At 35.5% G+C, this 23375-nt stretch overlaps 1 pseudogene; it reads right to left on the bottom strand.

Moving 5' to 3' along the window:
- Positions 1-2309: 2309 nt before the first annotated feature.
- On the bottom strand, positions 2310-3062 carry LOC101684956 (annotated as a pseudogene).
- Between the last annotated feature and the right edge of the window lie 20313 nt (positions 3063-23375).

The following is a 23375-nucleotide window of genomic DNA, read 5'->3' as shown; positions in this document are numbered from 1 at the left end:
TAATAGGGAAAAATGCAACACATTATTCTAACATTCATTGGGTATCTTTAAACACTTGAAGGAAAAGATTATTCTCCTATTAAAAATATGATAAATAATAATTTCAAAACAACATCCTCAGAGATATATATTCATATGAATAAGTATTTTACTGTATGTAATTTTCATATCCTAATGAAATTCAGATCAGAATTAATATATAATGAAAAAATAGTTTTTATGAATAACTTATTCCTGTTGTTGAGAAAGTTGGCAAGTGATGTGTATAGTATATTTAAGAAGCCCGCAGTATTCTCAGCTACTCCATTCGACTTTTAGTTAATGCAGTGGAGGGTTTCTACTTGACAGTGAGAAAAGAACATTACACAAGTCACCATGTTCTGCAGTTTTCTTGCCAGCCTGCTTTATGCTCATTTAACTTTTAATAATTACCGTATGCCTGGCTAGATTTCAAACTACAAAGGGAGAATTCAACTTTGCTATTCCACATTACCCTTAGCTTTTAAACAAGAAGGATTTAAAAAAGGAATATTGGCCCTGAAGTAATCTTTCCTCCATGAAACAACCAAAGAAGGGAAACCCCTTAGATGGAATTTAGAGATTAAAAGTTTTTTTTCCAGGTAACAAGTAATCAAGACTGCTGCTTCTTTTACTTGCCAGAAATTGAGCACTTCCATTACTGGGTAGAATGTGATTGTTTTGTCAAACTTACAGTCCTGCTGAGAACAACCAGAAATGATGAATAAAATACACACACACACACACACATACACACCCCCCCCCACATATACACACACTACATATATTTAAGGATATCTTAGAAATGAAGAAGCAAAGAGAACAGAAAAGACTAAAGCTTTGTAGAAAAGAAAACCTCTAGAGATAACAATCTTCATTCTCTTTTTTTCTGAAAGATGTTGTCAATTTTGAGCCTAGGCTGAATGAAGTTTTGTTTAGTGAGCCTCAAATACAAGATTACTTTTCTCTCAAAATATTTGCCAAATTCTAACAGTATCTGTGAAGCTAACAAATCTGTGTTTAAAAACAGATGTGGGGAGGGGGTTTCCCAAAGTCTCTTAGTTCTGGGCGGGGAGGAAGATGCATAATGGTCTCGATTAAAAGCTCTTGATTTTAAAAGTGCCTTGCTCTAGGAACCGGGTTAAATCAGAACTACATTGTCTTACTGTAAAGTGCAACACAGCCTTGACTCAGCTTAGTCCCTGACTGGATAAAGAGGATCATTATCCTCCTGAGTCCATAATAACTAGCAGAAGAAATGATTAACATCCTCTGGTGAAAGGTAAAATCATCTGGAGCCATCATGTCTGTCATTCAAACAAAAAAGCGTTAGGTATGACAAGAAATATGATCATATAACCAAACTCCAAGAGAAAAACTAGACTGTAGAACATACTTACAATTGATTTAGATATTGTAGTAAAATGACATGGCTTTCAAATAACCCTATTATGCTAAAAAAGAAACAGATGAAATATAGATAAAAATGGGAAAATTTCATCAGAAAATTAGAATCTAGAAAAAGCAAATAGAAATTTCAGAAATAAAAAAATATATGAAATTAAGTAACAATGGATACAGTTAACATAAATTAGACACAGAACAAGACAGGATTAAAGAATGGGAAGAAAGACTAGTAGAATATATCTCAAAATAAGACATATATAGAAGAAGAATGGAAGTAGGAATAAGAATGGAGCAGATATTTGGGATTCAGTGACTATGTAACACACACATAATTAGATTTCAGATGAAGGAAAGAAAAGAGAAAAAACATACATCAAAAATAAACAGGAAACTCAATTTTGTCATTAGTTACATTAAAAGCAAATGGATTAAATACTATCTTTAGTGAAAGACTAAGAAAGTGAAAATGAAAAGCAAAAATCTAAATTTATGTTGATTACAAGGGCTATACCTTAAATATAAGGACAGTGAATGGCTTAAAATAAAAGGAAACACAACAAATACTAATCAAAGGAAACCTGGTATAACTATATTAGCATCAGACAAATAGTCTTTAAGGTAAATATTATTACCAAGATATTAAGAGACATTTTATAAGTATAAATGAGTTAGCCTAAAAGGAAGATATGCAGTTTTAAATCTGCATATTTCCAATAATATATTTTAAAAATGAAGCAAGCATTAAAAGAACTAAAAAGATGTAGAAATATGTCAGTATCACTAAGAATATAGAATGTCTGTAGAAATTTGGATTGACATATATCTTTTATATGACATATATAACTTTATATAACTTTTATATATATGACATATATAACTTTTTTTTCCACTTTGTACTTTATTTAAAATTAATTAAATGATAAACACAATTATAGGTAAATGGCAATTCGGTACATTTGAATAACATTTTAAAAATTACATATTCACAAGTACATAGATCCTTTACCAACATCAAACATTTTAGTCTATGTAGTCAAAGTCTTCTGGAATTCCAAAGTTTTTATCAATTTTATTTTCTTCGAAACCAAATTTTCTTTTGGCCCAAGATTTTATTGAAAATATATTATCAGTCCATCTGTTAGCAGCTTCTTTGGCTATTTTATTTGCTTGACGTATATCTTCCACAACTTGTGGGTCACATTCCTTGTATTCTTCTACTTCTGCCTTTAGCTGTTCCCTTTGGTCTCGAAGTGAAGAAAGCTCTTTTGCTAGCATGGTTCATTCTTCTGTTTCATGTAGGCCAATTTTAGCTTTCTCAATGCTTTTCTGTAGATTTGTGTGCTTCTGGTTTCCCTCAGATACCTGAGATTCCAGAACCTCCAACTTGCATTTCCTTGCAAGAAGAGCTTTACTTGGAAAAGCCCAGTAATAATTAGACGTTCCAATCCTCTCACAGTCAACCATACCATCATCAACCAAACTTTGAAGGACTTCTTTCACTGACATAGCAGTAATGCCTTTCTCTTTGGGAGCAATCTTCTCCATGTCTTTTAATTGAAATACATCTTTCGTCTCAAAAAATATTTCCATCATGCGGCTCTCTTCTCCTCTGCACTTAATCCTTTTTTCTTCGACATGGCTCGGGCGGCGGGTCTTCCGGTGGCGGGGCCAGAGCGGGAGGCGAGGGGCGGGCTGACATATATAACTTTTAATTGACATATTCAGAACACTATGCCTAGCAACATCTAAACTCATTTTCTTTTCAAGTGCCCAGTATATCTTCACTATAATTGATTATGTGTTGGGTCAAAACAAGCTTCAACAAATATAAAAATCTTGAAATTATTCAGAGCATGGTCTCTGTTTACAGTATAAATAAGATGGAAAAGAATAACAAGCAGGTAACTGCCTAACTGTTTGGTAAGCTGACTTATATACTTCTAAATAATCAGTAGATGAAGAGGAGCCTTTAATAAAAATTAGAAGACATTTTCATCTGAAAGATAATTAATGATATGATATATCAGAAGTTGTGGTACTGAGCTAAAGCAATATTAAGAGGGAAATTTAGAGATTTTAATGCATATATTAAAAAATAATAAAAGCTCAAAGTCAGTGATTTAAACTTCTTTCTCAGAAAAGTAGAAAATAGGAACAGCAAGCCAAATCCAAATAGAGTAGGAAGAAGGAAACAATAAAAATGAGACCAGAAATCAATGAAATAGAAAATGAGTATGTAATAAAATAGATGAAATAAAAGTTGGTTCCTTGAAAACATTAGTAAAATTGATAAACCCTTAGAAAGACCTGTCAAGGGAAAAAAATAGAGAATATACAAATTACTTATGTCAAGAATGAAATAGGAGACATTACTACAGAGCCAATTGACATTAAGAAGAAAATAAGAAAATATTCTAAACAACTTCATGGCAATACATTTAATATTTAGAAACAAAATCAATTCTTCAAAAATAAAATTCACCAAAATTGACAGAAGAAATGAAACATTTGAGTATTCTTATATTGGCTAAAGAAGTTAAGTCTATTAATAAAAGCCTTACCACAAAAAACTGAGGTGGTCTCATAAATAGAGTTTTACAAATATGGAAGAAAGAAATAAGCATGAATACTTCCTACTCTTCTTATGAAGCAGTATAATCTTGTTCCCTAAAGTGATAAAATCATTAAATGAAAGAAAATTATAAGCCCATGTCTTTCATCTGTTCAGATATACAAATCCTATCCAAAACATTAGTTAATTGAGTCTAGCAACATGACAATAGGATGGCATACCACAGCTTTATTCCAAAAGTGTTTAGTATTCAGCAAAAATAAAAAATATATAATTTATCATATAAAGAGATGCAAAAAGTGTATAATGAAATTCATAAGAATTTATTATTTATCATAAAATTCTTAACAAATTCTTAGCTTTCTTAAATTCATAAGGATTATCTACAAAAAATTAAAACTACTAGAGCAAAAATAACACTTGTGTGACAGTAAGGGACAATTTCTCCTGAGACCGAGAATGTGACATTAAAGTCTACCATAACTATTTTTATTCAACACTGAATTGAAGATCTTAGTTGGTATACTAATGGCAAAACCAAACAAAACCCCAGATAAACAAACAAAGAGGCATGTGTAGTGGAAAGGAAGAAATAAAATATTCACATTATATATAGATGATATGATTTTGTAAAAAATTTAAATGAACCTAGAAACAAGCCATTATGATTTAAATGTGAATTTAGCAAGATTTCAGGATATAAAAAATTGATTAGAATTGATAAGTGACTTTGGCACAATATCTGGATAAAAGATCCTTTGCTAACATGGATCTCTGTTTTTATATACCAGCAACAAATAACTAGAAATTGACATTTAAGGAATTATACCATTTTATAACAGTAATAGGACACAACATATGTCTGAGAGTAAATTTAATGTAAGATATAAAATTACACACATTTTAAACTGAAAAACCACAATTCATTCTTGGAAGAAATTAAAAATCTAAATAAATGGGGCAATATACCATGACCATAGATCGGAAGATCCAGTATTATAAAGATGTTGGTTTGTCCTAAATTGAGCCATAGATTCAAGATGATTACAGTGAAAATCCCAGCATTTTCCCCCCAGCATAATTAACGTAAATTGTACACTGTAGTTCAGGTGTGCAATATAGTGAGTCAATAATTCTGTACATTACTCAGTGCTCATCACAGTAAATGCACTCTTAATCCCCTTGACCTATTTCACCCATCCCCTCCCCACACCCACCTCCCCTCTGGTAACCATCAGTTGTTCTCTATATTTAAGAGTCTGTTTTCTTGTTTTCCTCTTACTTTCTTTGTTTGTTTTGTTTCCTAAATTCCACATGAGTGAAATCATGGTATTTGTCTTTCTATGACTGACTTATTTAACTTAGCATTATACCCTCTGGATCCATCCATGTTGTTGCAAATGGAAACCTCCTGAATGGGAGAAGATACTTGCAAAGAACATAGCCAATAAATGGCTAGAATTCAAAATCTATAAAGAACTTATAAGCCAACACTCCCCATCCCCAAAATAATGTAATTAAAACATGGGCAGAAGATATAAACAGACATTTCTCCAAAGAAGATATCCAGATGGCCAAAAGACACATGAAAAGATGCTCAGCATCACTAATCATCAGGGAAATGCAAATCAAAACCACAATGAGCTATCACCTCACAACTGTTAGAATGGCTAAAATCAAAAACACAAGAAACAGCAAGTATTGGCAAGGATGCAGAGAAAAAGGAACCCTCTTGCACTCTTAGTGGGAATGCAGACTGGTACTGCCACTGTGGAAAACAGTATGGAGGTTCCTTAAAAATTAAAAATAGAACTACCATATGATCTAGTAATTCCACTATTGGGCATTTAACCAAAAAATACAAATACAGTAATTTAAAAAGATATATGCACCACTGTGTTTATCACAGCATTATTTACAGTAGCCAAATTATGGAAACAACCCAGTGTTTTATTGATAGTTGAATGGATAAAGAAGAGTGGTATATATACACAATGGAATATTACTCAGCTATAAAGAAGAATGAAATGATGCCAAAATTCAAGCACTTTTAATGGAAGTTCACAAGCTGATTCTAAAATTTTATATGTAAGTGCGAAGCACCCAAGACAGTCAAAATAATGTTGAAGGACAAAGATGGAGGACCTATTCTATCAGATTGAAGACTTATTTTGAAGCTGTAGTGATTAAGAGTGTGATATTGAGGCAAGGATAGATAATAGACCAATGGAACAGAATACAACATTCAGAAACAAACCCACACATAAACAGACAATTTTATGAAAGATGACATTGCAGTGCAGTGGGAGAAGGAGAGTATTTTATTTTATTTTTTTTTTAAATCTTTTTTTTTTTTTTTAATTTATTTGTTTTATTTGACAGACAGAGATCACAAGTAGGCAGGGAGGCAGGCAGAGAGAGAGAGGAGGAAGCAGGCTCCCTGCTGAGCAGAGAGCCCGATGTGGGGCTCGATCCCAGGACCCTGGGATCATGACCTGAGCCGAAGGCAGAGGCTTTAACCCACTGAGCCACCCAGGCGCCCCGAAGGAGAGTATTTTAAAGTAAATGATGCTGATTAATTGGGATACTCATAAAAATATGAATTGCCACTACTACCTCATATTATATAAAAATCAATTCCAGATAAATTGCAATTATAAATTTACAGGCCAAGAGATATAATTTTAAAATAAATCAGAAGAGAAAAATTTGATGACTAAGCAAAGATTTCTTAATGCTCTAAGGATAAAATGAAGAACTATTTGCCAAAAGACACTATCAAGATAGTAAAACGGCAAGCCAAACCACAGAGTGGAAAAAGATATTTTTCAATACATGTAAATACATAGGTGTTTTCAATACAAAGGTCTTACATCCAGAATGTATAAACTCTACAAATCAATAATGAAAAGCCAACATGATTTCATTTATCTTGTGTTTAAAACTAGGCACGACTAAGCTGTGGTGTAAAAACAGGGTAGTTATTACCCTTGGCTGGACTGGAACCTGAGAGGAGCTCTGGGGTCCTAGAGTTACATTTCTTTTTTTTTCTTCTTCTTCTTGGCAGGCAGGGGGAGAGGGAGAGAGAGAATCTTAAGTGGAGCTTGATTTCATGACCCTGAGATCATGACCAGAGCCGAAATCAAGAGTTGGACGCTTAACTGACTGAGCCACCAAGGCGCCCCTAGAGTTCTATTTCTTTATCTAAGTATTGGAGACATGTATGTGTTCATTTTGAGAAGAGTCATTGTGATTTATGCAACTTTTGTATGTATGTTAAACTTCAACAAACAAACAAAACCAAACACAGCGAACAGTAGTGCCCTCAGATACAGATGTGTTACTGTGCATCAGAGAGCTCTAGAAGAAAGCCAGGGTAGCTGCTTATGGGAAGGCATTTCTTAATTCCAAATGTTGTGGTCATTGGACACCAAATGTGGTAGATCACACATTAGCAAAAAAGTAGTGTGAGCAAGAATTTACAACACGTTATGTGTTTACACATGTACTCATTATGAACATTGTAAAATATATGTCTAGTACGTCATACCTCCTATGTACATGATTTGTACATGATGAACATGTGACCACAATTAAGTGTATAAAGGATGAGATAAAGATAAAATAAGCAAAATTTTAAAAAATTAGTTTTTTTCCATCCATCATATAAAATCCCATTTTTAAAAAACTCCTTTAAAAAGAAAAGAGCATGAAAGGCATGTGATTCAATATGTCAGCTACAATTAGGTCATCACTGCCTTTACCTCATATTGTCTCAGATGCTGAGCTTATACTAGGAATAAAAGTATTCAGCTCAGCTATTTTTGCATTTACTTGTGCTTGTATTATTTATGCTATCTTCAATCTGCAGTTTCTTTGAAAGAATCGTTTAAAGCCCTTTGTCCATTTTGTGGGGGTGTGATTTAGTTCAAACTAAATGAGATAAGCCATAAATTCATTTAGCTAGGCACATGATATAAAACTGTAAGTCATGGCAACACTTCAAAGGTGCCACATGATATCTGACCAGTAAATCCACACACTAAATGCATCTAAACAAATTTGTTTCTCTTAAGGCAGAAATTCTAGTATTTTCTCCCCATTCCCAGTGAATTGTCTTGAGGGCACCCAGAATACATATACTTCTTGATGGGTAAGTGAAGTCACAGTTTCCCTCATGAAGTTAGTGGAATTACATCTGGGACTAGGAAGAAGTGTGTAGCTCCGGGTGAACTTCTCTGTGCCCGACCCATAGATTAAGGGTGATCAAGGACTACTGGAATGCTTTTATCACCGTATCTCCACTAGGTAGAAAGCAAGGTTGTCATGAAACTTTTTTTTCTCTCTAAATTTTCAGAGTAAGAGCCGTGGACTAGAAGTCCCACAGATTGTTGTGGTTCTCATTCTGTCTGTATTTAGTTCTGTTGCTATGACAAATCTCTTCTTGGGCATGTTATTTTATCTATCTCAATCTAATTTCTTCTGCATAAAATGAGGGGTTTGTAAAAAGTGAACACAAAGTTCCTTCTAGTTATAATATGTTATGACCCAGATTGTGTCCTCCTAAAATTTGTATGTTGAGGTTCTAATCCCTAACACTCTATAATCCCCCTAAAATTTGTATATTGACATTCTAATCCCTAACCTCACAATGTGACTATATTTGGAGATAGGGCCTTCAGAGAGGGAATCAAGTTAAAATGAGGTTAAAGTGTTGGATCTAAGCTAATAAGATTGATGTCCTTGTAAAAAGAGGTTAGGACACAGATACAGAGAATAGACATGGGAAGACTCAGAGAGAAGATGACCATCTCTAAGCTGAAGAGACTGGCTTCAGGAGAAACCAACCTTGCTGACAACTCAATTTCAGACATCTAACTTCTAGAATGGTGAGAAAATAAATTCTATTGTTTAAGGCACCCAATCTGGTACTTTGTTAGGGCAGCCTTAGAAAATAAATACAATAAGTACGTTTTATCCCCCAGCTTGATGTAGATATAATTGATGTGTAACATTGTGTAAGTTTAAGGTGCACAATGTAATGATTCAACACATACATATATTGCAAAATGATTACTGCTAATTATTACTACTAATAAAGTTAGTTAACACATCCATTACCTCACATAGTTACCATTTTGTGTGTGTGTGTGTGTGTGTGTGTGTGTGTGTGGTGAGAGCTTTTAAGATCTACTATTTTAGCAGCTTTCAAAAATACAATATAGTATCAACATGCTGTGTATTACATCCCCAGAACTTATTTATCTTATAACCGGAAGTGTGGACACTTTGACCACCTTCACCGATTTCCCCTGGACAATACGTAAACTTGTAGAACACACACCATCTGCTTATAATTGAACTTGGATTTAAAACCAACAACCTGGGGCACCTGGGTGGCTCAGTGGGTTCAAGCCTCTGCCTTGGGCTCAGGTCATGATCCCAGGGTTCTGGGATGGAGCCCAGTATCGGCTTTCTGCTCAACAGGGAGCCTCCTTCCTCCTCTCTCTCTCTTCCTGCCTCTCTGCCTGCTTGTGATCTGTCAAAGAAATAAATAAAATCTTAAAAAAAAAATAAAACCAACAACCTGAATCTAAGTTACCTCTATGAAGTAACTGAGCACAGAAGAGGTAACAAAATTTATTATCTCTATCTAGAAATAAATACTTGAACTCTTAAACTTGCTTGATAAGAACTATACTTCCCTCTCCTTCTAACTGTAAACTTAAGACTATTAGTTCACAGATTTTTCCTTACAAACATTATACCATTAGTCAGGTTGGGCTGACTAAGGCCCAGAGGCCCAGAGAATCCAGAGGTGGTATGGGTCATGGCCATGGTGGTTTTGCTGTTACTGTTTAATATTTATGGAGTACCCAAAGCTATGTGGGAAGATTACACAGTGTTTTCTTGCGTGATGCCCAAGTTTCATCTGGTGAAATACTTTTTTTTTTTTTAAATACTTCTTTACTTGCTCAGTCACCAAATATTCTCTTAAAGAAACAAGTTACCTTATTTGAATTTATAAAAACCTGATTAGTTTTCATCCCACTTATATCCTAGTAACTATTTTCCAATAAAACATCTGGTGTCCAGATAGGATGGCACTAAATCACATTTATATCTGAGAAACTAAAAGAATGTGAAACACCAAATAGGTTGTTTGCTCAAGGAGAATGGACTAACATAGTTAATTGGATTCTCTCCTTGTATTTCTGATAGCCCAAGGCTGTTTTGGGAAGTTAAAAAAGGCATATGTGAGGAAAGATATTAGACAGTAATGCTAAATCTTTGCATAATCCATTTAACAAATTACTTCTTTTAAACTGAGGTGTGCTGTCAAAGGAAGGGAACACATTCAGTCGAATGTTAAAAGAATAATAGGATCGCTTGCTTCATGTGCAGTAATGGTAGGCAGGTAAAAATAACTGGCAGGGAAAGGGGAGGTATTTTGGACTCTAGGCTCTGGTGGAAGTTCTACACTTCTTATTGGGGAGCTTTTCTGCTCTTCTGCCCTGGAAAATGAGTAAAGGAATGGACTTTTCCATAGCTGATGGATTTATCGGCAGAATGAGGAGCTAGTCCTAAGTGGTTTTCAAAGTGTGCTCTCTCCACTCAGGGCAACCTGGGGACAAGGGTACCTGGAGAATTAGGGAGCAGGTGGTCTTTGCATCTCTCACCCAGGGATGTCAACCAGGAAAGTTCTACTTTTGTTGTTTTGTGTATTGAGCTTTATTTAAAGATATCCTTTGATTAAAGTGTTTCGAAACCAAAACAACTTCGGGGACTGGTTTTAGTACTGCTCTTGCTAATCTGAGCAGAGTTTTGTGCTTGGAAACTTCTAGTCCAATGCTCTTACTCTGACAGTGTTTACACAGATGCTTAAAGCTAAATGGAGTCTGGTTTTGTGCTGGTGGAGAACTATTTAGTCTGTGTGACTGTTAGAAAGAAGGCAAAGAGGGCACCTGGGTGGCTCAGGGGGTTAAGCCTCTGTTTTCGGCTCAGGTCATGATCTCAAGGTCCTGGGATCAAGGCCCACATAGGGCTCTCAGCTCAGCAGAGAGCCTGTTTCCCCACCCCCTCTCTGCCTGCCTCTCTGCCTACTTGTGATCTCTCTCTTTCTCTGTGTCTAATAAGTAAATTTTAAAAAATGAAAAAAAAAAAAAAAAAGAAAGAAAGAAAGGAGGCAAAGACATTTCCTTTGGGGCTATGACCCTGTTCAGAGTTTCTAAGGTAGCTGGTCATTTCTCAGTATGAGGTTTTAAAATTTAACCTGGTAAGTAAAGGCATTAAAACATCTCACAGTGCTTTTCTTGTCCCTTAAAACCTTAATATAGATCTTCGACTACCTTTATCTTGAAGCAGGATGTGTTTTGTACTCAGAAATTCCATTTGACAGCTAGCATCATCAACCCGGTCATAATGGATTCAAGGAATAAAGGGTTTATTTTCCTCACAGAAAAGAAGCTTGAGGTAGTTAGTTCTGAGGAAAGCTGGGAGACTGATGTGATGATTCCACGATGTTACCCGGGACCCTAGCTTTTTGTAATTTACAGCTGTGGTATTCTTAGCACTGGCTTCCATCCTCAGAGTCATAAAATCATTGCCAAAGACTGAGTCAACATGTCCATATTCCAGATGAGAGGAAGGGGGAAAGGCAGAGGGCAGCAGCTTTGTTAGAGATGCTGTCATCTTTTTAAGGATTCTCCCTGGAAAGCACATCCAACCACATTTACTGCCATCTTATTGGCTAGACTCACACCTTTTGCTAAGACTCTCTGGGCCACATTTGGCTGCAAAGGAGGGAGGGAATTTTCTTTCCTTCTCTCTTTCTTCTTCCTTCCTTCCTTCCTTCCTTCCTTCTTTCTTTCTTTAAATCATAGGATCTTGCTGCCAACAACAAAATTGGAATTTTGTATTTAAGAAAAAGGAAGACTAGCTATTAGATGGGTACTTGACAGTCATACTCACAGATGTCCTGGTCACTGTAGTAATGTCTCTTTCTCTTCATCTTCCTTCTTTCATAGCATAAACTATAGAAACAGAAAGGTGTCAGAGGGAGATTTTCCAGTTACTAGAAATTAAGCTATATAATTTCATTCTGACAGTGAATCAGACTTTCTTTCTTATTAAAATAACTTATTCACCAGATAACTTATTATATTTTAATATGAATATTCCCTCCCCAACTATCACCAAATTTAATAATATCCAAATTTTGTCTTTATTCCTTAATTTAGTCAAAGTATGTAAATGATTACCTCTCCATTGAACAGATGTAATTTCATGGACTCTGATTCTTTCAATATTAAAGAATTTTTTTATACCTATGAAAAGGTAAGGAAAACATATATCTAGGCATTAAATACAGTGGCTTTCAATAATTTCCAAGGTTCACCTGTGGTCTGAAATTATTACTAAAAGTGAAAATATGGATTTTATATGGAAAGTACTAGTTGATAGGAATATTAGAACACTTTACCAAAAAGATTATTGCCTCTATTTTATACATATAGAACTAAAGCACCTATGGTGAATGCTATGAAATGTGTAAGCCTGATGATTCACAGACCTGTACCCCTGGGGCAAATGATATATTATATTTTAGTAAAAAAAAAAAAAAAAAAAAAAGAATTAAGGCACCAATTGGTTAAGTGATAGCTTCAGAGGCAAAGATGTATTAGTGAGAGAGCCAAAAATAAAACTCAGGATTCCTGATTCCTACTTCCATAGTGTAATAATTGAAGAACTCAGTAAATTAACATATTGCCTTTAGAGCCTGTAGATTATAAATTAATAAAGTCAATATAAATTAAAATTCAATTGAGATACATGAATGTTGTCTCAGGCATTAGAGCTCTTAGATTATATCAGTAAAAATGATTAAGGTTTTGAAAAGGAGCCACTATTCAGAATTAATAATCTTTCGCTCAAAAACTAAGTCATTCATTCATTCATTTGCTCATTCTGCTGTTGGACATTTTGAGCACACCTAAATGAGGACCAGCCATTATGCCATTATTGGACATTTGGACATACATAAATAAATAAGACCTTTTTTTTCTCTCTCTGGAAGGCACTTTTTGGTTGGCAACACTGATTTGCAAATGGATAATGACAACATAATTCTGTCAATGATGTAAGATAGGTCTGATCAGAGTGATGACAGAGGGAATGTGAGGAAGAATCTTGCTTGATATAGTACTTCAGAAGAAATGTCTCAGGAAGGTTGGTCAACAAAGATGAACATGCCAGGGAGAAGGAGCAGAAAAGCTTTATAGTCGTGGAATAAGAATTCCTGGGAATTTAAGGGGTTGAAATGCTTCTTCTTCTTCTCCTTTTTTTTTCTTTGCAGAGTTCTGAATTCTCTGAGAAAGACAAAGAGTTCAGGTAGATTGGTATACAACTATGGAAACCTGGCTTAGAGGACAAGGCATAGATGTGCAGCAATGGCCTTTCTAAAACTTGGCTGCAGATCTGGACTTACTCTTTAAGCAACAGGTATAACTGATCATCCTACTTTTATGGGAGCTACCTCTATATAGCTTACTGTGTAAAGGATAGATGATATTTGTGTTTTCTTCAAAACTCACCTATCAGATAAATCCCTCCACTTTCCCAGGGGAAATTGAAACCAGGAGTCATAGAAGCAAAGGGTGTTGTACTAGTGAAGCTCCTTCCATCACACAAAGGTACAGTTAGAGGAAGGGATAAGGTTTTATCTCTGAACCCTTCTTAATATAATTGGAGGACAGCTGATAGAAAAAATAAGGGATTTCTAATATGGAAAATGCCAACCAAATATATGCAAAAGTAGAGCCAATGGTGTAATTGATCCCAACATACCTATTATTTAGCTTCAACAATTTTTTTAATTTTGCCAAAGATGTACATTTTTGTATTTTAGTTATTGGAGTAGTCAAAAAGTGGTGGCAGATTGAATATACTGCTTACTGGTGCAAAACATGAAGTACAACAGCCAGTGGGTTTAAAGAATACAGACCTATGCCAGCCCATGGAAGGTGTTACAGCTCATTTTTTGTGACTTGCATGTCTCCCAACAGAGAACATTTATGTACTTCTCTTCCTGTCTCCCATCTCTTCTTTATCCATCTCTACCTCAAGAGCTACTCTAAGCTGGGAAAATTTGAAACCGATTATCCTCTAGTAGCAAGAACACTGGTCTGTGGTAGAAGACATGAGAGAGAAACAATGCCAAGGATTTTTTTTTTTTTGGTCATGAACCAGAGGGAGGCAAAAATATTTAGTCTATTTCATTGATGCTTAAGGAGTCATGGATTTAGAGTTGGAAGCATTCTTAACATACATCTTTAAAATATTTTAAATTACGGATGTGTTGATTAAGTCCAGCTTATGGGGCTTCATTCCTGTAGAAGGCCAGTGTATGGGACTTCATTCTTCATTCCATTTTTAAAAAATATTTTATTTATTTATTTGACAGAGAGGTCACAAGTAGGCAGAGAGGCAGGCAGAGACAGAGAGGGAAGCAGGCTCCCTGCCAAGCAGAGAGCCCAATGTGGGGCTCGATCCCAGGATCCTGGGATCATGACGTGAGCCAAAGGCAGAGGCTTTAACCCACCGAGCCACCCAGGCACCCCCTTCATTCCATTTTTAAAAGATTTTTTTAAATTTATTTTTTATTTTCAGCATAACAGTATTCATTATTTTTGCACCACACCCAGGGCTCCATGCAATCCGTGCCCACTATAATACCCACTGCCTGGTACCCTGACCTCCCACTCCCTGCCCCTTCAAAACCCTCAGATTGTTTTTCAGAGTCCATAGTCTCTCATGGTTCACCTCCCCTTCCAATTTACCCCAACTCCCTTCTCTTCACTATCTCCCCATGTCCTCCATGCTATTTGTTATGCTCCACAAATAAGTGAAACCATATGATAATTGACTCTCTCTGCTTGACTTATTTCACTCAGCATAATCTCTTCCAGTCCCATCCATGTTGCTACAAAAGTTGGGTATTCGTCCTTTCTGATGGAGGCATAATACTCCATAGTGTATATGGACCACATCTTCCTTATCCATTTGTCCGTTGAAGGACATCTGGGTTCTTTCCACAGTTTGGTGACCGAGGCCATTGCTGCTATAAACATTGGGGTACAGATGGCCCTTCTTTTACTACATCTGTATCTTTGGGATAAATACCCAGGAGTGCAATGGCAGGATCATAGGGAAGTTCTATTTTTAATTTCTTGAGGAATCTCCACACTGTTCTCCAAAGAGGCTGCACCAACTTGCATTTCCACCAACAATATAAGAGGGTTCCCCTTTTTCCACATCCCCTCCACACATGTTGTTTCCTGTCTTGCTAATTTTGGCCATTCTAACTGGTGTAAGGTGATATCTCAATGTGGTTTTAATTTGAATCTCCCTGATGGCTAGTGATGATGAACATTTTTTCATGTGTCTGATAGCCATTTGTATGTCTTCATTGGAGAAGTGTCTGTTCATATCTTCTGCCCATTTTTTTATATGATTGTCTGTTTTGTGTGTGTTGAGTTTGAGGAGTTCTTTATAGATCCTGGATATCAACCTTTTGTCTGTATTGTCATTTGCAAATATCTTCTCCCATTCCGTGGGTTGCCTCTTTGTTTTCTTGACTGTTTGCTTTGCTGTGCAGAAGCTTCATTCCATTTTTTAAACCAAAACCAATTTTGCAGTAACTTTCCTCCATTAGTTGTAGTGTTCTATTCTGGAGAGACGCAGAGCAATTTGACCATCCCATTGAATATTTGATAGCTCTTTAGCTATTTGAAAACAGTCTACATTTCTCCCCTTATATTTATCTTCTTTGTTTTGAACACAAAATGCTTTCAAATATTACTATATTGGGATACTCTCTAAAATTGTCAGAATGCTGCGTTCCCTATTCTGGATGCACCCTAAACTGTCAAATTATTGGTTAAAATGTGATGCTTGGAATTGAGCAGTTTGTTGTACGCAAGTATATTGAGTTTTTTTTTTTTTTTAAACATCGTGAGATGGATGCCTTAGTAAGTGAAATAAAGTTCATGCCCTCAGGGGTCTAAAGGCAGCATTATTGTTTTCAGCCTGAAGTTTGTTTTCCTTTCTTTTTCTTTTCATGGTTCTTTCCTTTCATTTTTCCTTATACTTAAAAGAATCAAAGACAACACATTTCATATTAAGCTTGTGACCAAGTGAAATGGTAGACATCTCTCATGTAAATTGTTTAAGACAGCAGATCTTTCTATCTTCTATGTGTGTCCTTGGTCTTTTTGACTTAAATAAAAATTTTACATTTATTCTCATTAAATTTCAGCCTGTCTCAGCTATTGGAAGAGTTCTGAATCCACTCAGAAGAGTAGCTAACATTTTTAGTTTTGTATTTTTTGTCAAGTTTGATAGACTTGTTCAGTCTAAGTCATTTATAAAAATGTTGAGTAGGATGGAGACCAGCAATTTTCTAAAAATATTCCCCAAAATGGACACAGTAAAATTAGCTCATACTTTTTGGCAGTAATTTGTTAAAACCTAAAAGCCCTGGTAGACTTTTTAAGCAACGCAAAAAAAAAAAAAAAAAAAAAAAAAAAGAAAGACCCTGCTTCACCACCGTGTTTCTTGTTCTTTTGATTGGCATCATTTACCATGTAAGAGTCAAAATTTATTTCTTCAACACCTCAGATTGTGGACATGTGCTTCTGGCCATGAGCAAGTAACAAGAACTGGACTTACCCTCTTACAGTAAATTAGAAAACTATTTACAAAATGTAAAACTGTTTAAAGACATCAGACAACAGACACCACAGGACTGTGACCTTTCAGAGAACGGAAACATAATGTAAATTCTATAATTTCCCCACTTTTGGCTTGGAAACAGTTGCTAAACAATAAGCACAAGGAGGGGAAACCCAAACCGAGGCTGGTAGTCTTACTGAGTTCAGGAGATGGTGATCAGAGGGGGGCAGAGATAGTGAAGTTGCATGGCAAAGTTTTAGAAAGGAAAGAGGCACTCAGAACAAGAGTTCTTCAAATCTATAAGGGAGTTTTCTTGAGTCTTTAATGAATACCAAGTTGTACATGCATAAAGTATATCACACAAGGTTGAGCAAAGAGTAAGCAAGCACTTGTAAGCTCAAAAATATCCAGGGTCTCACAGTAGAGTCAAATCCCTGGCGTGAAGGCTGCCGTCCGCCAACTCAAAGCTTAAAAACAGACCCTGAAGAAACCTGACTGATCTGTAAGTAATAAAACTACTGAAACAAAACCCTATACTCACCAAAGGAACATAATAATACCCAGTATTCAGCAATATGAAAATTAACCATGTCCATCATCCAATGAAAAAAGATATACCAAGAAGAAAAAAAAAAGTGATCTAAATGATAAGGAAAAACTAAATAATTGACAAATGATGGAGAAGATGGTACTAACAGACAAGAATGTTAAAAGAGCTATTATTAAACTATGTAAAACTTTTTAAAGGAAAACACCCAACAGGATGAGGAGAGACATGGAAGATACAATAATACCTAAATGGCACCTCTATAGACAAAAATTGCAACACCAGAAATGAAAGTTTCATTGAATGGGATTACCAGCAAAATGGATACTGTAAAGGAAAAGCAAGTAAACTTGAGAACACAGCAATAGAATACGTCAAGAATGAAGAAAGAGGGAACCCAATTTAAAAAGTGAAGAAAATCTCTGACTTGTGGGGCAATATTAAGTCGTTCAATATTTTTGCAATTGGAGCCCCTCGAAGAATGGGGAGGGGTTATCTGAGGAAATAATGCCTGATTTCTTCCTCCCAAATTTGACAAAAACTATACATTTGTAGATCAAGGAATTCAGTAAATACAACAAAGATAAACACACACACACACACACACACTATAGCAAGTAACATCTTAAATTTCCATAAATCAATAAAAAAATCTTAAAAGAAGTCGTAGAAAAACTACATATTAAAAACAAAGGACAGGGGCGCCTGGGTGGCTCAGTGGGTTGGACCTCTGCCTTCGGCTCAGGTCATGATCTCAGGGTCCTGAGATGGAGACCTGCATCGGGCTCTCTGCTCAGTGGAGAGCCTGCTTGCCCCTCTCTTTCTGCCTGCATCTCTGCCTACTTTGATCTCTCTCTCTGTCAAGTAAATAAATAAAATCTTTAAAAAACAACAACAACAAAGGACAAAAACAAAAAAAAAGAGCAAAGGACAAAAACAAACAAAAAAAATCACAGAATTCTCATCAGAAATATACAAGCTCAAAGCAATGGAATAATATCCTTAAGTTGCTGAAATAAAAAGCAGAATCAGAAACCTATCAAGCTAGAATTCTATAGCCAGAGAAAATATCTTTAAAAATGAAAGTGTAAGAAAAGCCTTTTCAGATAAACACTGAGGGATTTAATCTGTAACAGCCCACACTTTAAAAAACGTGAATTAGATTTCTTCAGGCAGAATGAAAATATTAACCAGATGGAAAGAGAAATAAGGAAGAGCCCAGAAATGGTAAATACGTTGGTAAAGATGAAAGATGTTTTCCATTCATGTTTATATCTCTTTACAGGATAATTGACTATTGAAAGCAAGAATGACAATAGTAAGAATGCATCGTGGGTTCAATAAAATATGTGTAAGTAGAATGTATGAAAATAAAGGACATGCGCCGAGAAACGAACGTAGACTGTTGTAGTTTTCCAACTGTATGGGAAGAAGTATAATAATTATTTGAAGGTAGACTGGGATATATTAAAGATGTGTATTGTGAAGACTAGGGCTATCCCTGGAAAAAAATTAAGAAGAGGTACAACTAATAAGCCAACGGTGGAGATGGAATGCATTACTGAAAATCTCCTCAATGTACACTCTCTTATCCCTTTTCTTTTTCAGTCTACACACCTTCCCCATGTCCATGGATGCTTCTCATTCTTATTCCAATGGAATTATTCCTTTCAAAGTAAATTTTTGGGAAATAAGAAGTTTCCTATTTGCCTTCTGCCCATTTCCCCTCTCCCTTAGGAGTCCTTTTGGCACACTTGACCTTAAAATAGACACCCAGTACTCACCCTTCCCTCTTTCATCAGAGCCCTTTCCAGATTCGTCCTCCCTGCAAACACAAAAACCCTAGAAATCATTCATGGAAGTGAAAATGTACTTTTATCTTCAAGTTGCTCCCTTAAACTCGAAGAATGTTTATTGTGAATAAATGCATGCATGCATGAACTAAACCTTGATTGTGTCTTAAGGTACTTGCTACTTTTAAAGAAATATTTGCTTAGACTTCAGGTCCAGCACAAATGTGACCTCTTTTCCCAAACTCTCCCTGGCCCCTACTTCTGGAGGCTATCTACCTTTTTCTGAACTGCTCTTTGCACTTTGTCTCATATTTCTGCCAGCACATACCTCATCTCTTTGTTTCCCTTTCAGTTCCTTGAGGGTGGAGCCTATGATTAGCATAATCCATAATAATGGATTATTGTTCAACTTTTATTGTGTGCAGATCATTCTCCTAAGCCCCTTCCATATACTTCATCACCATCCCACTTGATATATGGGTACTGTCATTCCCATTTTACAGATTAGGAAACTGAGGCTTGTTATTTATCCATGATCCTATAGCCAGTAAAAAGTGATGATGAGGTTTGAACCCAGATTTTTCTATCCCTAATTTTTTTCACTTCCTAGTATTTTTGTAGCCTGATAGCTCACACATCTCTGAATTCCTCATAGTGCTTAGAACATAGTAGGCACTTAGTAAATATTTGTTGAACAAATGTTTTCAGTAATGTGTGAGATAAATTGTAACAGGAGACTCTGGCAGATGCAGCCCTGAGCCACAGGGATGCATTTAAAAAAAATAGAATAACAAATACTCGTCAGGCCAGGGGTAGAACAGAAGACATTTTCTAGACCCCTCCAATCACACATCTGGGGGCACAGCCTCTTGTACCTAGACCCAATTCTGAGCCTGCTGTTGGGATGGCTACATACCATCTGTCTTATAAGGTTATATCTCTTCAGGAATCCTGGAAGTTCTTGCTTTCTAAATTTTATAAACCTCAGGCAGCATGTTAATTATAGCACACAGATTTGTGCTTTTCGAAATCAGCTGTTTTTAAAAATGTGTAAGTTTGGAATAAAAAAAAAGACCTGAGCATCAGGTCACAGAGATTGTTCCTAATGTAATATAAATGTGATGTGATATAAATGCAGTGTAATGTATCATCATTAGCTGAATGTCAGGGTTGAAAGTAATGAGTCATCCTAAAAAGTCTTTGATTCCACTGAGTACATTTATTTATTCTGCTTAAGAACTCAACTTTGGTATTTAAATGGACACAGTTTATGGATCTATTATTAATGATACTATTAAACTCTTCAAGCTGACCAGATTCAACTTTCTATTTTGATTTGGTTCCTCTTACTTACACTTTATAGATATTATGACCATGTACTTTTTGAATAAACATTTAGCCAATTGCACTGAAAGAACATCAGAGTTTTCATATATCTTGAAAAGCAAAAATTCAGTTCTTTGTTTCTTCTAAACAGATGCTGCTGCTCAGGGATATATTTATTTAGTCTTTTACCATTTTCAGTATTCAACTCTTGAATCCTAAACTAGCCAGCATTTTGGAAGATTTAAAGTATGGATCATTAATACATTATTATAAAACAATATTTCTATGTTTACTAAAATCACCAAAACTGATACCTATATCACTGCAAGAATCAAAATTTCCTGTTCCAAATGGTCTTCCAGAGTTCTATAACCTGAACTGAAGTCTTCTATGAAAATGAATTGTGGGTGATCTTAACAAGACTTCTTTCTCTAATTGGAAAATTTAATTTGATTAAAATGACAATTCTACACATATAGTTTTATTTATTTCCATTTGAAGCTATAAATGGTCTAAAAATGTTTTCAGAATGTTAAATGAGGCCATAATGGGTTTCCTATGGTTGAGTAAGGATGCACAAATTAGTATTATAACATTGCAATTAACATCCATCTTGACTGGGTTAAACTTAGCCAAAATTTTCCTTTTTGCTTTTGAACAATGCAAAAATAATTCTGAGGAAAAGTAGGGCTGGGGGGGAAAAAAAGCACCACTGGGAACTAGAGAGATTGCATTGCTCAAGGATTTTTTTTTTTTTTAATATTAAGTCACATGCTCTCCCCAGGGAAATAAAATATACGAAAGAATCTCTTTGCATTTTTTGACCCCAGGTGGAAGCAAGGTCAATATTTCCTGCATATTATACATTTCTTACAAGTCCTTCATATTTTCCATAGCTACACATGCCTGGACATATTTCCTTGCAGACCTTGTACATGCAGTAGAATAATTCTGGTTCCCTGCATATTTGTGTATGTAGCTGTATTGGGTAACATCGTTATTCCTTTTTGATTCTGATTTTGGTTATTACTGGAAATAAGCCATAGCCCTTCAATATAATCAAACATCCAACTTATACCCGGCCTCCTTTCATATGTTTAATAATACATTTTCAGTGAAGACGATGACCATAAAAGAAGGACTGAAATATATCGGATAATTTTATTAAATGTGTGGTCAGATTTTACCATAAAGACTACATAATATTTTCCTGTCTCTTGTCTAAGTCCAATCTCCCTAGCTAATTTACCTTGGATAAGGCTCTGTTTTCTGATTTGTAAAATGTGGAGGTTCAGCTTCATTATTTCTTAGTTATCCCCCATCCCAGATTCTGAGATTCATCTTGTTAAAAAGCCACTAACACCAATCTATAGAATAGTTAGGTTTTATAAATCCTCTCTGTTGGCCTTTTGGAATTATGGTAATGGAGAATCGAAATGGTCTCAGTGATTCCTTTTAAGGTGTTGTCTTAATATAGGTTTCCAACATACTTTTATTATTGATCTAGTGCTTTTACCGTGCAATTTTGCTAACCTAAGAAATTTATAAGAGTGATTTGTGATTTACAGAGTGGCCACAAAGTCCCTATGTTTCAGATTGTGTCCTCTACTTATAAGTACAAATTAAGCTATCAGAGATGGATTTAATATTCTAAGCATTTACATATAAGGAAACTACTATCTGGTTTTGCCCATGCTGAGTGCCAGAATTCTGATATTAATTATCAGGTAGAGTTGGCCTAGTCTAGGCATCTGTATTTCTGCAGTCAATTCATTGTAGTAGGATAATGAAAACTTGCTAATAATGAGAACAGAATGATAATATTTTGATTTTGGAATATTGCAAATCCTTTTGAGAGACAAAATTTCATTTAATCCTCACAGCTATTCATGGACATTTAAGTATACTTGATCAACATAGCATTTCCTTGGGTGAGAATGAGTTCTCAGCTCAGAGCAACATGATATCCTTTACTTGCTTATTTTGTGTCTTCCAAGGATTTAGTGAATCCTCATAATTTTATAAAGACTATTTTAATATAACCAACACTAAGTTATCTATGCTGTGGTAAAATGAATAATAATTATAATAACTCCTTCCATGTATATACTGTCTGATAACTTATGAAAACATTTGCAGGTACTTCATTACACTTTTGCAATATACTTGCTACTTTATTTCATTTTTACAATATTTGTATTGAAAATTTACTTTGGTAAAGAAATCCACGGATGATCAAAGTTACTTCATTAGACATTTCAACCATTTCTCTGAATAAGTTGATAAAGGATTCATCAGATTGTGATGTCTTAATTAGTTTAAAACATGTTGAGTGGTGACAAATGCCTGAGCATGCTGAGGTGAGTTAGACATTTGCTCAAATCCTCAATGTTCTTGGTATCTCGTAGTCCAGGTTTCTTCCACATGGAATTTACTTCCACATGGCACTGAACTTCTTCCAGTCACCCAGAGTGGTCAGACCTATGAGGCCTGGGTTCTTCCCTTACTCCTGGAAATGTGGGAGGGGTGTGCACTTCCTGTTAACTTTTTCATGACAGAGACGTTCACAAATATTCATGGAACCACTGGGTCATAGCATCAAGAGTTGAGAGAGATCTTAGGAGCTGACTAGTTCCAGACACAATCCTATACCATCTCTGATAATTATATTTGAGAGAAGCTCAGTTCTTCTCAAGGGAGCCAATTATTTTGCTGGGCAGTACTACTTGCTAAACCAACCTGAATCCATTTCCCTTTAATTTAATTGCCGGTATTAGCTCTTCCCGTTGAAGTAGAACCTCTGGTCAGTTTTATGTCCATATGATCGCTTTTCAAATATTTAACCATTGCTATTTGGCCTTCCATTTCCCGGGATGGAAATCTCCCAACTTCTTTGGGTCTTCCGCTAAGGGGTTTTTAGTTCTTTATCCTAACCAGCCTCCTCTGGATGTTCTATACCTTGGGAATGTCCTTCTAGAGT

This window comes from Mustela putorius, unplaced genomic scaffold, assembly GCF_011764305.1.
Source record: "Mustela putorius furo isolate JIRA1106 unplaced genomic scaffold, ASM1176430v1.1 tig00003858_pilon_pilon_pilon, whole genome shotgun sequence".
In the NCBI taxonomy this organism is placed as follows: domain Eukaryota; kingdom Metazoa; phylum Chordata; class Mammalia; order Carnivora; family Mustelidae; genus Mustela; species Mustela putorius.
The sequence above is the reverse complement of the archived record's forward strand: the minus strand, read 5'-3'. Positions and strand labels throughout refer to the sequence as shown.